The sequence below is a fragment of the Microcaecilia unicolor genome, chromosome 6 (genome assembly GCF_901765095.1).
Source record: "Microcaecilia unicolor chromosome 6, aMicUni1.1, whole genome shotgun sequence".
Lineage (NCBI taxonomy): Eukaryota > Metazoa > Chordata > Amphibia > Gymnophiona > Siphonopidae > Microcaecilia > Microcaecilia unicolor.
This window is the reverse complement of record NC_044036.1, coordinates 239,635,830-239,644,694: the sequence shown is the minus strand read 5'-3', so window position 1 is coordinate 239,644,694 and position 8,865 is coordinate 239,635,830.

Below are 8,865 nucleotides of genomic sequence, written 5' to 3'. Positions count from 1 at the left end.
AGGGTCCACATTCCCTGCTTTAGTCTAAGAAGCTCAGAACTTCCCCGGCTCCTCAAAGACTTTTTAATCTGCACCAAAAAAGTTGTGGAGGTCATGGAGCACTGGGTTGTTCTGTTCCCAGAGTGGAGACACCCATGTCAGAGCTTCGGGCCCTATCCGATGAGAAATCTCTAGCTTGGAGTTCAAAAATTATCCAGCATTGGTTGGTGAACCCTCTACAATCTTTAGTGTTTCCGTTATATTTTGATGGAGACACAAGTTGAATACCTGGAGTTACGGAAGAGACCACTGGGGCTGGGTCTGGACCTGGAGGACCCGGAGTCTGTTGTGCTATCAATGACTGGTAGTGGTCCATGCAAGCAGACAGGTCTTGAACTGAGTCAGTGAGCTGATGGACCTGGAGAGTCAGTTGCTGGAGCAGCGTGGGTAACCCATCTGAGCTCATGGCCTTCGCAATCTGTCACAGTTCTGGTAAGGTGAGCCCTTGGGCCATACCCAAGCTGACACTGGCTGGTCAACCTAGAGATTAGCCGGGCCCCGTCTGGTGGCAGGTAAGTCACCGGGCCTAGGCACAGAACAGATTGGGCTAGGCAGTAGGCTCGGCAGGAACCGGAAACAAGGTACCACTGGGACTAAAGGCTTGGCAGGAGCTGGAGACAAGGCTAGGCAAGCAGGTAGAAACAAGGTGGTTAAGGTTGGCTGGAAACAGGCAAGGTAGGGCAAACTGGACTGGAGATAAGCAAGGCAGGGCATACTGGAGGCAAGGCAAGAGCTAGGAGACAAGTCATGAACCTGGAGGCAAGGCTGGAGCTGGAGACAAGGCAGGCTGCAGGTCAGGCAAGGCAAGCTTGAGGTCAGACAATGCAGGGACTGGAAGCAAGGCAAGCAGGAGGTCATGCAAGGCAGGAGTATGTATATATTTGTGTGATTTATTTATTTATAAATGATTTTATTTATGTTTTATGATATGCTTTATCTTTTAGTATGTTGTTCTGGTATGTACTGTCCCTTTTTTGTTAAATTGTACAGCGCTGCGTAACCCTAGTAGCGCTAATGCAGCCCTTTAGGAGGGCAAAATGCGGCTGTGTCGGGCCTATTAATGTGGTGAATAAATTATTTTTCTCAACATTACCATTGGTGATTTACATCTTTTTTTCTATTTTGGCATTAAGGGAATGCTAGGGCCTTCCTTAAATAGGCCCCAAACAGGAAGTTCAGGTGTCCCTTGCAGGTCTGATGCTTTCCTGCCGCCAGGCTTTTAAACAAATTTTCCTGCACGCACAGGATGCCTGCATCAGCCATCACAGGAAAAGCAGCCAGGAAGCGGGCCACTGCCCAGAGGAGCACCATAATACCTGAACAAAAAGAAAGGTGTGTAGGGGCAGTAGCCGTGACATTTAAAAAATGGTGATATTTCCTATTTCCTGCTTATCCGACATTGCTGCTTGGATGTCCAACCGCCACCTGAAGCTGAACATGTCCAAAACCGAGCTCCTTGTCTTTCCACCTAAACCCACCTCTCCTCTTCCTCCACTCTCCATCTCAGTTGATAACACCCTCATCCAACCCGTCCCATCTGCCCGCAACCTCGGAGTCATCTTCGACTCCTCCCTCTCCTTCTCTGCGCATATCCAACAGACTGCCAAGACCTGTCGCTTCTTCCTCTACAACATCAGCAAAATTCGCCCTTTCCTATCTGAGCACACCACACGAGCTCTCGTCCACGCTCTCATTACCTCTCGCCTTGACTACTGCAACTTACTCCTCACCGGCCTCCCACTTAGCCATCTATCCCCCCTTCAATCTGTTTAGAACGCTGCCGCACGTCTTATATTCCGCCAGAACCGATATACTCACATCACCCCTCTCCTCAAGTCACTTCACTGGCTTCCGATCAGATACCGCATACAATTCAAGATTCTCCTCCTTACCTACAAATGCACCCGGTCTGCGGCTCCTCACTACCTCTCCTCCCTCATCTTCCCCTATGTTCCCGCCCGTAACCTCCGCTCACAGAACAAATCCCTCCTTTCAGTTCCCTTCTCCACCACTGCCAACTCCAGGCTCCGCTCATTCTGCCTTGCCTCATCCATTGCCTGGAACAATCTTCCTCAACCCCTACGCCAAGCCCCCTCCCTACCCATTTTCAAATCTCTGCTTAAAACTCACCTCTTCAATGCTGCTTTCGGCACCTAACCTTTTGTGCAATATAGTATTCCCTATCAGACGGACTCTATACTTGTTTTAGTTTGTACACCTGTCTTTTAGATTGTAAGCTCCTTGAGCAGGGACTGTCCTTCCATGTTAAATTGTACAGCACTGCGTAACCCTAGTAGCGCTTTAGAAATGTCAAGTAGTAGTAGTAGTAGTATTTGGATTTGGGACATTTAGCAAAATGTCCAAAGTCCGACTTAGATGTCATATCGAAAATGCCCCTCCATGTCACCCCAAAAAGAGTAATCCAAAGACTACAAGGGCTACATTTGTTTATTTTAAAAGTCTTATTCACTATTTTTATGAAGAAGTTCCCCCACAGCAATGTCCAACAGGTGCAGCATAGCCTGATAACTTACTGGTATATTGTAGTAACAGTAAAAAAATAATAAAATGACTAAATGACAGCATAATACACAATTAGAACAGTAAGGTAAACCTGGAAATAGGAAACTTTTATTTATTTATTGGGATTTATTAACTACCTTTATGAACAGATTCACCCAAGGTGGTGTACAGCAGATCCAGTTTAACATAAAACTTAACAATTTTGTTAACAGCATAACAATAGTAAAATGACCAAATATAAACATAGATACAATAAATATGGTAAACTTGGAAATATGATGTCAGTATAATACAAACTATACCATAATAGACAGCATGGAAGAATATTCAAATAATATAGATATAGTATGATGTCAGCAAAATACCAATGAAACATCTAATAAGCAACACAATAGAACATTCAAATAGCATAGATATTATGCTAATGCTTTTTTAATGTAGCTGACAGGCCAAGTGCAGATATAGATAGGGACAAGATGGGTAGTACAGAGTCACTCCTACCCTAGCTGAGATAACATTTAATCATCTCTCTGACCTCATGTGCAATTTTCTTTAAATTAGTCACCTTATTTTCTAACTCCTCTTACTCTCTTATTTATCTATATGTTTCTTCTTTGCTTATGCCATACGCTGCCTATTAAAATGTTCTATTACTTATTGTGTTGACTTTGTAAGTAGTTTACTATGCCATACTTTATATTGTTATTTGAATATTTTTACTGCTGTAATTGTCTATTGCTTATGTTTGATTTATTCTTACTGTACACCACCTTGAATGAATTCTTTCAAAAAGGTGGTAAATAAATAAATAAATAAATAGATGGGTGGCTAAACTCAAGGCAAAATCTTTGTACAGTTAAAGAAGATATAAGGAACTGGTCTAAGTTACAGGGTGTATAGCAAGCAAGTCCAGGTGAGAAGTGAGTGTATAGTCAGTCACCACATGTATTAAAGGCAAGCCAGGCTTTCACCTGCAGCCTGAAGTAGAGGTAGACTTGTGTTAGATGTAGCCCCTCTGGGGTAAGTTCCAGAGTGTGGGGGCTACTCCTGAGGGTACCCCTATATCTGTTTATTATATTAATGCAAGATCTATAGTTAATAAAAGTGACATGATTAAGGAATGGATAGAAGAGGGAAAGCCATGTATATTATTGTAACTGAAACATGGCTCTGTTTAAAAGACGATCCAATAATTGGTGATGTTTCCTCCAATGGCTATAAAATGATTCATTTAACTAGAAATGGGAAAAAGGGAAGAGGGTTGGTTTTAAATTATGTCTTTTCTTAATTTACAATTAGAAGTCAGTTTTATCTCCCCTTCTATAGAAATGTTAGCTTGTTCTATTCAGAGTGATTCTCTACATAGTAGATTGTCTTGTATAGTATTTTATTGTTTACCAAGTAGCTGAAGGTCAGCACAGGATGACTCCAGGGATTTTATTTCTGACATTAATTTTAGATCTGGGAATATCTTGCTCTTAGGGGATATCAAGAGCAATACTTTAGAAAAGTCAGATAATTCTGATTTTAAAATGGTATTTAATATGTTAAATTATTTAGGTTATGTGGCTTTTGGTACAGGACCTACTCATGATAAAAGCCATCAAATTGACTTGTTTGCAGTGAGATTGGAATCTGTAGATGATTTTATTATTAATGATTGGACTTGCGAGCCAGTAATTTGGTCAGAACATTTTAAGTTGTAGTTCATACTATATTGCAAGGATAAGATTAGGAAAATGAATAATGGCATGACTTTACAGTATAAAACAATTGGGAAGATTGATTCACAACAGTTCTGAGAGAAGGTAATATATTTTCTAATGCAAGAGACTGAAATTGATGATCTAACAGTGTTTTGGGATGAGGGTTGTGGTAAGGTTCTGGATGATTTAACACCTATTCAAGAGAGGTTTAGGTAAAAAGAAGTCAAGTTGGTTTAATGGTGACCTGTTAGTGCATAAAAAAGATTGTAGGAGACTAGAGAGAGAATGGCTTAAAGATCCTACCCCCCTGTTTACTAAGGCTTAGCTGGAGTTATCTGCAGCAGGGCCCATTTTATTCCTATGGGTCCTGCTGCAGATAACTTCCCCTAGTGAATTACAAACTAGCATGGAGAAAGGTGATTAATGAATATAAGTCTCAGATAAAACAAACTAAATTACTACTCAAGTTATGTGGGTAAGGATAGGGTAGACCTAGGTGTCCTTGTGTGTGTGATGAATCGTCTTGGGCTGTTGTGAAATTCCATTGGTTTATAAAGTTCATTAGGGTTCTGGTGTTTGTATTATTTTGTTTTTCTAGGTGCAGGTTTATGTCTCCTATTAGTAGGACATCTGCTTGGTTGGTACAGATGTTTGATACAAAGTTCATAATCCTCTTGGGCATTTGTCCAGCTTCCTGGGGGGGGGGGCAGTAGAATAATATGATGCATAGTTGGTCAGTTAGTGTTTTGTCAGTAACTTTGCATGCCAGGATTTCGATTATTTAGGATGTGTGTTTAATGACTATTGTGAAGGAGGATTTGCATATTATTGCAATGCCTCCTCCTCTCTTTTTGGGTCTGATGATATGTATTATTTTATCAAATCACAAAAAAATCAGGAAGAACAAATCCACAAACCAAGTTAAACCTTAAACTCACTATACTAAACTTGGGTTCAAAATAATTTATCTTTTTTTATTTTTATGTATGCACTTTAAAAAAATACTATAAAGTGTTTTAAATTATTTTAAATGTGCTCAGACCATACCGTTTACACCATTATATCCCCAAGAGGAATATGTGGTGGTGTCACAATGGAACCATCATTGCACATATGATGTTCCACCTCCTAATATTTGTGTATGTACATACAGCTGAGCCCAAGTAGATCTTAATCACCGGTGTATGCGTATATTTATAATACATATGTATAGGTCATAAACTACTCACATTAAATATTGCTAGACTTGAGCTCAAACCTCCACCCATAAATTATGATGCTTTCCTTATTACCATCTAATACATGGATAATAAAACATACCATTCAACATTTGTTTGAACCTAAAGGAGGTAAATGTTAATTCATGACACCCTGATCTCACTTCCCCCACATATCCTACATAAACCAACCCACAATGCGATATACACCCATATTCACATAATTATTTCACTTCCCTTGGGGTATATTGTGCTCGTGCTTGTGCTTCATTAAAATCACATATCATTCATCCATTCCAATCTTGCCATCAAAATAACTGCTCCCTTTAACTCTGGCCGAGTTTCAAAAGTCTTCATCAGAAAGGGAAAAATACTAATCTTTTAAACCAATTTACAGGCATCATAAATCCCCCGGGTAGGATCGCCTCTGGAACCCTTCCTCACTCCAGGAGCAGCTATGTTTCAGTTATGAATAGGAGCAAGTTGTTCCATGTCTATCCAGTCTCTTAGTAATGTTGTCTTGTTTACTGCTGATCTTGCTTTTATGTAACATATATGGCCTCCCAGATAAATCACTAAGGAAGTTGCAGATTATTCAAAATGCTGTAGTCAAACTAATAGGAAGAGGCTGCTGAATTGATCATTCCACCTCATTCCTGTGCAAAGTATACTAACTTCCCTGCAAGGCAAGGGCTGAATTGAAATTACTCACTCTAATCTTTAAATGCCTTTATGGAATAGCCCCTCACTACCTACAAACGTTCATACAAATATACCAAACCAAAAGACTGCTTAGATCCTTAACAGATAACATACTAACAATCAAATCTGCTGCTTAAAAGAACAACAACCAATACAACAATGATGGGCAAAGGTGCAGAACTATGGAACAAAGCCAACATGGATTTAGTGAAGGGAAATCTTGCCTCACCAATCTATTACATTTCTTTGAAGGGGTGAACAAACATGTGGATAAAGGCAAGCTGGTTGATATTGTGTATCTGGATTTAAAAAAGGAATCTGACAAAGTATCTCATGAAAGACTCCAGAATAAATTGGAGAGTCATGGGATAGGAGGTAGTGTCCTATTGTAGATTAAAAACTGGATAAAGGATAGAAAATAGAGAGTAGGGTTAAATGGTCAGTCATCTCAATGGAGAAGGGTAGATAGTGGGGTTCCTCAGGGGTCTGTGCTGGGACTGCTGCTTTTTAACATATTTATAAATGATCTAGAGGTGGGAGTAACTAGTGAGAAAATTAAATTTGCTGATGACACAAAGTTATTCAAAGTTGTTAAATTGCGAGAGGATTGTGAAAAATTACAAGATGGCCTTATGAGACTGGGAGACTGGACATCCAAATGGCAGATGACGTTTAATGTGAAAAAGTGCAAAGTGATGCATGTGGGAAAGAGGACCCAAAACTATAGTTATGTGATGCAAGGTTCCACATTAGGAGTCACCAACCAGGAAAGGGATCTAGGCGTCGTTGATGATACTTTGAAACCCTCTGCTTAGTGTGCGGCAGCAAAGAAAGCAAATAGAATGTTGGGTATTATTAGGAAAGGAATGGAAAACAAAAGTGAGGATGTTATAATGCCTTTATATCAGTCCATGGTGCGACTGCACCTTGAATATTGTGTTCAATTCTGGTCACCGCATCTCAAAAAAGAGTTAGTGGAATTAGAAAAGGTACAGAGAAGGGTGATGAAAATGATAAAGGGGATGGGACGACTTCCCTATGAGGAAAGGCTGGAGCATCTAGGGCTCTTCAGCTTGGAGAAAAGATGGCTGAGGGGAGATATGATAAAGGTCTATAAAATAATGAGTGGAGTGGAACGGGTAGACGTGAATCATTTGTTTACTCTTTCCAAAAATACTAGGACTAGGGGGCATGCGATGAAGCTACAAAGTAGTAAATTTAATACAAATCAGTGAAAACGTTTCTTCACTCAATGTGTAATTAAACTCTGGAATTCGTTGCCAGAGAATGTGGAAAATGCGGTTAGCTTAGTGGGGTTTAAAAAAAGGTCTGGACGGCTTCCTAAAGGAAAAGTCCATAGACCATTATTAAATTGACTTGGACAAAATCCACTGCTTATTTCTGGGATAAGCAGCATAAGATATATTGAACTTTTTTGGGATCTTGCCAGGTATTTGTGACCTGAATTGGCCACTGTTGGAAACAGGACGCTGGGCTTGATGAACCTTTGGTCTGTCCCAGTGTGGCAATACTTATATACTTATACTTATTACCAATAAAGATTAGACAGATTCCAAACTATCTGAGCTTCCATAGAAAATTGAAAACCTGGCTTTTTTTTACAAATACTATGGACCACAAACGAACCCAACCTAGTGACGGTTCAACTCCCTGCATACTCCAAGGGGCTACAAGGGAAGATGAGCAAAATGCTCCAAGGGACTACCAAAGTCATAGCATTTCATTAATTTGTTTTCTCTTTTTAGTAAGGGCTACTTAGACCTGACACACACACAAATGTAACAAAGTTCTCTTTTGTTTAATGTAATGATGTTCCGCCTCTTGTTTCAATGTAATGATTTTTAGAGTTTCTTTTTTTTTTTCCCCTTTCAGTGTTCAAGCTCTTCCCAGTCTGGATTTGTTCTGTGCCTAGAACTTATAGGTTAAGCAGAGTATAAATGCCAAAATTAAATTAAGATAATTTTTTAAATTTATTTTTATTTTATTTTATTAACATAAGTTCACTTCTTAAATAGAGGGGCAAAGAGAGCCTTTTAAGCACTGCTCGAGAAATCCCTGAATAAACACTATTGCAATAATCCAATCTAGTTATAAATAATGACAAAATTAGTGAACGAAAGGTCACACAGTTCACAAGTGTCTCAACAAGAAAAAAAATAGACACGTAGTCTGTACAGTGCTTTGCTAGTCTTACTGAAAGGCAATATAGCAAGCATACAGCAAGCGTTTAATAAACAATTTACTTTTCTTCTCTGTGAGTAGTTGTGCTCCTCACCCTTGGCCTCATATGTGTGCAGCTAGGTTCTGGCGGCCACTAGCACTAGAGGGCTTAACCCTGGGAGAATCAACAGGGCATTTTTCTTTTGTGTGTGGTTTAACTCCAGGCTGTTTGTCTTTGTAGATATAATATGTAAATATGCAAATGGTTTACATATTTTCATTATTTTGTAATAAATTTTAATGGCTCCTATCAGTTTGCTATTTTGAGGAGCCAGAGGGGATACTGAGGGGGGGGGGGGGGGGGTGGAGCACCAGGGGGTGCTTTATCTCATCCTTCACCTAAGGCAATGGGTTGTCTTGAGCTGCCTCTGGATAAGAATATGCAATAGCACACATCTATTTGCTGGCATATACAGTGGAAACAGCCATTTTACAAA